Raw genomic sequence first — 8,356 nt, forward strand, 5'->3', positions numbered from 1 at the left:
TTCATTGTGATGAAATGTTGAAAATAATAAAATTATGCCTTATCTTTTTGAAATGATCATTTTTGTGGTTTAACTGGAGAAATCTAATGTAATAAGTAATTTAAAATTTTAGACTTTTAACAGTGGTTTAATAACCTATCTATCTTTACAGTTAAATATTATTGTCATTCGATTTACAACTTGACCATTAGAAATCTTAGTGAAAGATGTTATCATTTGAGTAAGGGAGGATAGGACATAGAAGCTTAAATATAGTGCGATGGGAAAAAAGAAAAATGAAAGAAATGGGGAATATGTCCATACAATGAGTTAGTGTTCTCTTTTCTAGAAGGGTATATTGATTAAGAGAAATAAGTAGATTGAAGAGGTCATAGGGTTGAGAGTAGTCGGTTGTTTTGTCCCAAACATAGATAACGTGTTTTGCTTATATTTATGGATAAGAAACAGCAAAAATGAAATTGAGATAAAAATCCCCAAAATGGACCAAAGATCACATGTGGAGGCATTAACCTGAAGCAGAGAGAATGAAGAGAACCTAGGTGATCACAAAGATATAAGGTAGGTAAAATGAAGGGGCCATGGTAAAATACAGAAGATTGGATTTTGTCAAGTTTTTACATTCATGAGCTCTTTTCTATAAATCCATACATTTCCATTGAACATATCATTGTTTATTACCTTTTTGGATATGTTAATTGCTTCTGATTTATCGCTCATAAAATTTTGATTAACATCCAGCCTTTGTGGACCTCTCAGTTTATTTCCTTAGGCTCATTTGTCAGAATTAGTTACTGAATGAAAGTATTTTTATTAAGGTTGTACCAAATTCACTTGTTCCAATAGTATACGTTAGTGCCCATTTCAGTGTGGTTTTTAGTTCCTGTGTTTATCTGTAGACAGGTCAGCATACTTTTTCTGTAAACAGCAAAGACTAAATATTTTAGGCTTTATGAGCTGTATAATCTGTCATATCAACTCGCTACTATAGCACGAAAGCAGCTGCTATATGTAATGCAATGGGCCTGGATGTGTTCCAATAAAACTATAAAAACGCAGTGGGCCATATTCAGTCCACAAACCGCATCTTGCTAACCCTTCCTGTGGATATGAGCTATTAAAGAACCCTTAAGGAGCCCCTAAGATTACTGAAAATTTAGTTCAACCAAATAAAAAGATTACCAAAGACAATGAAACAAGCTGTTCTGAGTTAAAACATACATGCTATACTAAGACCACCAGACTTCAGATTTTGGAATTACCAGAGAATACTTATTTTAAAATCATTCCTTATTCTCCATTTCAGTTATCACCTAATGTACTGCACAACTTACTTGGTTTGTTATATTTCTCCTTCCACTGGGATGTAGGCTTTATAAGGGTGTATTTATTTTGTTTGACATAAAACCCCAGCATCTAGAATGGTTCTTTGCACATAGTAGGTACTCAATATTTGTCGAATGAATGAAACACAAAACATGTCAATCACAAAAATGAGTGAGCAGTAAGAAAATACTAAGACAAGGATTTGAAAAGGGAATAAATAGAACTTTTAGAAATGAAAAATATGATTGACAAACAGTGGATGGGCTATACTAGACACAGGTGAATATAAATTAGTAACTGGAAGAGATAGATCCTAACAATGTGGTGTAGAGAATCATGGAAATAGAGAATATAAGAACTATAGGGGATAAGATGAAAAGGTCTAATGATACTATTGGAGATCCAGGAAAAAAAATTAAAGGCTGTGTTTGGAGAATCATTTTACTCGCTACTATGATATCTAAGGGTAATGTGGGTGTGTGTGACAGAACTAGGAGATAGCTGGTGGTTCTGGCATCTTCATATCTCCCACTTCCATTGCAGTCAGTCACTAATACACCTGTGGCTTCAGTCTACCAAACCCAGAATTTCACCCTGATCTGTATTGCTTCCTGAAAAAAAAAAGCCTTACAGTTTACTGAAGTTGGACAAAGGGCCAACTGATGCTATATCCCTTTTGTAGCCACCTGTGGTGAGGCAATGTGCTCACAGGGCAGCAGGTTCTTCCAAGGCTGTCTATAGCACAATTTGAAGGACAAGATGTGGAAGTCCCTGGGTGGTTTTGTTTCTGAACAATGGGAACCAAGGATTGGCATCCCTATACTGTCTTACCCAGGGCCTGATGCTTGATCTAAACTCCCTTTCCCAGTCATTTTTCCACGAGAACTCCAGTGCTGTGATGAGCCATGAGTTCTCCATTTAATTTCACATTTTCTTCCTGGATTAGAATTGCACTTTGGATAGTGAGGGCACTTTTGAAAGTGCACACTTAACTTAGCTCACCAGGACCAACAACCTCCAAATGGAGGTGTTAAGCACTATGACATTTGTCCATGCAGGCCAAGATCATGCTTATTGCCCCCAAGGGAGCCAAAGTCATGATACATGCCAGAGCATGGTTAAAGATCACAGAATTGTTTATGGATTTCAAAACGAAGCCTTTCTGGAGCCCCCTGTGCCTCATGGACCCCTCAACTAGCTCTTTGGGAAAGAAATGTACAATAACTCAAGAGGAACAGGATAGTTTCGTTTCTAGTTCTGAAGGAAGGGTCAGCTTCTTAAGTTGCAGGGCCCAACGCAAAATGAAAATACAAGCCTCTTGTTTCAAAAGCAGGGAAAAGGTACCTTTAAAAATACTGAAATATAAAGCTTTTTCCTTCTGTTGATTTTTCCCCCCTCAACTTACGGTATTTTCAAATTTGCTTTTTAATGGTAGTCTAGAGAAAAAATTATATGTTAGCATGAATTTTTCCATCTTCATATTGTATAATGACAGTTATCAATGCAAACAAAAGCATTTAACTCCTATGCAGAATCATTGATACTATATAATTGGTATTTTGTAGCTTATACATTCATGTGTATTTTGTTCTTATCAGTACAGTGGTAATATGGACAAAAGTAACTCATCTTTATTTCACTTCTTGATGCCACACATTCTGCCAACATTCTCTGCATTTGACTTAACTATGTGTAAAGACAAATTGAAAGAAAAAACTATTGGTTGCCTTATCTTTCTCTTCTGTGCCATCATCTTCAGTGTAAGTAGCTGGTTAATGTAAGGAAGTAACATAAGCAAGATTGTTTTTCCTTGCTTATGTTCCTTGGTTTTCTTAAAATGCCCTTTGTTAAACCAAGTTCTGGTTAAAACTGACATTACTCTTGCCTATTCAGTTCTAGATGTAACAGGCTTTACCTTTGCACTTGTTTAAATCTTACTGAAAATTCCACACATTATGGGTCCAGTGGAATTCTGTGCTCAGGGGAATCATGGATGTTATATGTGAACAGAAAGGCAAGGAACAGTGGAAGTGCATACTGCATGTTCCCCCTCTTCACACGCATATTCCATTGTCTCACTGGACTTTACTTACAAAATATAAGATCAAAGATAAAATTATTAAGAATGTGAAGTTGGGAACAGCAGAGCATTAAACCAAGTATGGAGTCTTTCTGGGTTCAGTGCCCTGTACAGGTCACATGCCCATGAAACTGACCATGCCTGGGGCTGACCAGAGGTCCTGTGCCTTCCTGTTCCCAGCAGCTACATCTGGCACTTAAATCTTTGTTAACAGGTTCTCATTTCTAAACTTTAGTCTTGTTATCTGTCTCTTCCTAGCTCTATCTTGATTTCTTTGCTTCATTAAGTAAAATGAATAGGACAATTCTCTCCACCTGTTCCCCTTCTCCCCACATTTGCCCCCAAAATAAAAACAATTAAATGTTTCACTAACAGGAAATAGGGGAGAAGCTAGAAGCCATGTTATGCTCTGTGGGTAGGGGAACTGAGTCTGAAATTTATGAGGCATAGTAGGATGGTGGTTTCTGTTGCAGAGATGAGAAGTACGATTAGGTCTCAAGGCATTCAGAAGGGAAAAAAAATTGGCTAAGAAAAGACTGGGATGTCGCTTTGGGTGTATCATCCTACTACACAATATTAGAAAAGGACTCGATAGAAATTAGATAATTTTAAAGTTGCTTAAGCCAGTGCCTGAGAAGGTCTAAAGAACTAATAGTCACCTTGTCCAGAAATGCTTAAAGAATTAAAATGCTCAGTGGAGGCAAAGGAGACAGTCATTCAGCTCAACTGCGTCTTCAAGCTTGGTTGAAGTATTATCTAAGACAGTAATTTTTAAACTTTAAAAAATGTACCCCACAGTAAGAAATAGACTACATATATTATATCCCAATCTCACATACATATACAGAACTGAAAAAAAAAAGGTCCACGAAACAATACACTGATCATGTTTAATGTATTAAACTTTTTTTTTTTTTTGCAATGCAGTTGTGACATAATTAATTTCACAACCTAACAATAGTTCTCAACCTGCAGTTTGAAACACATTGATCTACGGGAAAGGAGTCTAGATGGCTTTTACCAAGGAGACTGGAAACAGGATTCACACTGTCAGAAATACAAGACTATGTAAAAAATGCTACATGGTCTCTTTAACCACAGCACTGTTAAGTTTGTTACTTTCCCACCCTACTTTATCATCTGTGGTTTTTCCCTGTTGTGATTTGTAAAAATGACCTTAGTTTTGAAATTCAACAGTTGTTATTTTGTGGTTATTTTTTGATGCAGAGCAAAACTTCAGATGAATGAAAGCAGACTCATTTCACCTTCCCTTGCTTCATTTACCCCAGGGTCGATGCGAAGTGTAATAAGTTGAGTGATTTCTGTTACATTTTGTGTAATGAGTGATGAGGGAGTGGTATTTGTGTTTAATTCTAAAACTATTAAATTGTGATTTGTCAGAAAATCACCGATTGTGAGAAATATATAGTACTGTATTGGCCATTATTTGATTTTTTTAATTTGATGCAAAATTACTTTTTAAACTGCTATGATTTTGCATAAAAAAGGTTTAGTTTATCTTTCTGAAAGACTGGGAGTTAAGCCTTAATAAGCCCGGTTTGAGTAAGTATTCTGCACTGTTTCCCTCCAGTTCCCAAGTACAACTGGCTGCAATGGTGTTGGTAACTCTTGAAAGTCAGAACCCTTTGTGAAAGGCTTCCAAAAAAATAATTTCTTATCTTTGCCTTAAAATATGAGCTCCTAGTAAACAGGAGAGAATTCACTTATACATTTTATTGCCAGGTGTACAAAGCATTGCATTACTTAGGCCCCTGTATAAACCTGTGCCATGTAATGGTTCCCAAATGCTGGGCTGTGGAAGAATGAGTTATTTCGAGAGCATAAGACAGATCTCTGAGTCCCATCCTGAGAGATTTGAATTCAGTATTCTTTAAAAAGTTTGTCCAGATGATTCTAAAGGACAGATTAAGTTTATCTTGGCTCAGCCCAGCACGACCTTCCAGTCATTTGAAACTTTCTCATTGTGGGTAACTATTGCTTCCCAAATTCATGTTCAAGGCTACTGGTGGGAGTGGTGGAGATTACTTCTGCTGTCTGTTGGGTCACCTGTGTGTCAAGGATTTAGCATTCTGTCCTAGGTCCCTAGATCTGGGCTTCATTCAGCTTCCTGCCAGGACTCTTCTCTATGGCCCTGCTCTCTAGTCTTCTGGGCTACAACCAAGGCCAGGACATTTAAGAGAGACAGCTGTAAACAGATCAGGACTTGACACGAACTGTTCAAGGCCTAACATAGACTGAGGGTCTCTCTTCTTCCTGGCCAGAGCCCCTCACTGGCTGACCCTCTTTCCTTTGGTGGCCTTACGATGTATTGGAACTTACATGTATTGGAACTATCTGAAGGGCTTGTTAAATCACACACTGCTGTGCCCCATCTCAGCGTGTCTGATTCAGTAGGTTTGGGGTGGGGCCAGAGAATTTGCATTTTTAACAAGTTCCTAGGTCCCTTGGTGCTGCTGGCCCAGGGACCACACTATTGAATTTTCAATAGTAATAGCTATATTTTTAGTTGAGTACTAATGATTTTATTCCTTACCATGTATTATGCTAAGTTCCTTAGCCAGCTCTCAATTCATTGAATAATATTGCTAAGAGAAGGAATAACTAATTATCAGATAGGTTATGGAAAGCTTTCTGAAGAAAATATTCAAGCCAGTTGGTAGGATGTGTAAGAAATTGCCAAGTGAATATGACGGCAGATTAAACAATCTGTGTAAGCAGAGAAAGGTTGAAAAGCATGCGTTGCTCAGAGAATCAAAAGTATGGTTAAGGTATGCAAAGGAAAAAATCTGGTCTCCCTTTCCTGTTTATCCTTTACTCTCACACCACTACCACATTCACAGCACTTATGACCCAGATGTATGGGGGGGGTTTTCCCAGGTGGGTGTCCCATATTTTGACTCAATTCTAACACTACCCACCTGGAGATAGCATCAAATCTCACAGGTTAAAGGCTCAGTCCCACAGACTGGCCCTCACTTCAGATGCCAACTGCAAGTAGTAGGTACTCAGGTTACTTACTCCTTTGGTCCAACATGGCTACAAATCAGAAGTTCCCATGACCTTCTCTTGCTTGAATTAGATTATTTACTAGAACAGCTCAGAGAACTCAGGGAAACACTTGCATACATTTACCAGTTTATTAAAGGATACGATAAAGGATACAAATGAACAGCCAGATGAAGAAATACATAAGGCAAGGTCTGAGAGGGTCCCAAGTACAGGAGCATCTGTCCTCTCAGAGTTCACCCTTCTGGTTCATAGATGTGTTCACTAACCTGGAAGCTCTCCAAATCCCATACTATTGGATTTTATGGAAGCTTCCTCACATAGGCATGATCGGTTAACTCCATTTCCAGCTTTCTCCTCTCTCTGGAAGTGGGGGTGGGGTGGTTGACATACGAAGCTTCTGATCATGGCTTTGTCTTTTGATGACCAAGAGCTACATAGGAGCTATCCAGGAGCTCACTCAGAGTCACCTCAGAACAAAAGATGCTCCTAGTGCTCTTATCACTTAGGAATTTACAAGGGTTTCAGGGGCCCTGTGTCAGGAACAGGGGGACAGAGACCTATATATTTATTTCTTATTATTTCACAGGCGGTATGAAGACATGGGAAATTAGTCAAGAAAGGTAACTATACTAAGTGCTAACATTTTATTAAGCTATCTATATTCTGGCTACTATGTCCTACTTTATAGAACCTTCATTATAACCTTATGATGTAGATACTATTATTATCCCATTTTACAGATGGGGAAAAGGAGGAATGAAAGTATTAGGTTAACTAGCCTAAGATTATATAGCTAATAAATGACAGAGATGGGCTCTGAACCCAGGCGGTTTGTCTGCCCCTCATGAGATGGTCTCATCATTAATGGTCTTTTTATTTTGAAGGTTCTTAGGTAGAAAGTTGGAGACATTGGTAGAAAGATCCTCTTCTATCTCTTCATCTTGGATTTGGCTATCTCAAAGGAGTATCTGAGATAAGGTAGGTGGTCCAAGTTTATAGCATGTAAGAACCTTCATTATAACAGTTCCAAACATTCTGATCTTCCACATATAATCTGAGGTTTGGAGGACAGACCTGCTAATGGCTGGTAGACTAAACTCAGGTATTTCAAGTTGGGTAGAGATCCTTCTGGAGAGGATATTCTACCTTCCTATAGTAGAGAAAAGTGAATTGAAGCTCTGAAAAGTAGAATGAGTATTGGTGGCATTCAGCACTTGATGTCAGTTGTTGTGGCTTTTGTTTTTTGTTTCCTATGACCCTTTTCTGAAAATGACAATAGAAAAAAAGACATTTTACAATAAAACTCCCATTAATTAAGCACTGCCAGGCGTTATTCTAAGTGTGTGTGTGTGTGTGTGTGTGTGTGTGTGTGTGTGTGTGTGTGTGTATTAATTTAATCCTCACAGTAACCCTAGGAGAGAGGTACAATTAATATATTTTACATATGGGGACATTAAAGCACAAAGGTTATTATATAACTTGCTTACAGCGTTACAGTAAATTAGTGAGGAAGCTAAGTGAAGCTGGAAAGAACTACAATAAGTAGAAAACAGATAGTTAAAAATTAGTGCTTCTGACCGACCTACTGTGTGACAAAAAGACCCGATCTGGATCGGGACCTGGATTCTGCCACCAAATCTTAGTGCCAGTGTAAAGATTTGGGGTTGGTCATTCTGGGCAATTTCCTCAAGTACAACATGGAGATAATACCTACCTTATAGAGTTTTTGTAAGGATCTTGTGAAATGATGACTGTAAAAGCCCACTGTGAGAAACAACTCCTAGGACTGGATTCGGAAATCTGGGATCCGGAATACTAACCCCAACAGGTTCTCCCGGAAACCCGCGCAGAGCCCTCTGGGACTTGTAGTCTTGTACCGGCTCCTGCTCTCCTTTCCCCTTAATTGGGGAGGCTGGTAGTAAG

Source organism: Pteropus alecto, unplaced genomic scaffold (genome assembly GCF_000325575.1).
Source record: "Pteropus alecto unplaced genomic scaffold, ASM32557v1 scaffold7, whole genome shotgun sequence".
NCBI classification, from domain to species: Eukaryota; Metazoa; Chordata; class Mammalia; order Chiroptera; family Pteropodidae; genus Pteropus; species Pteropus alecto.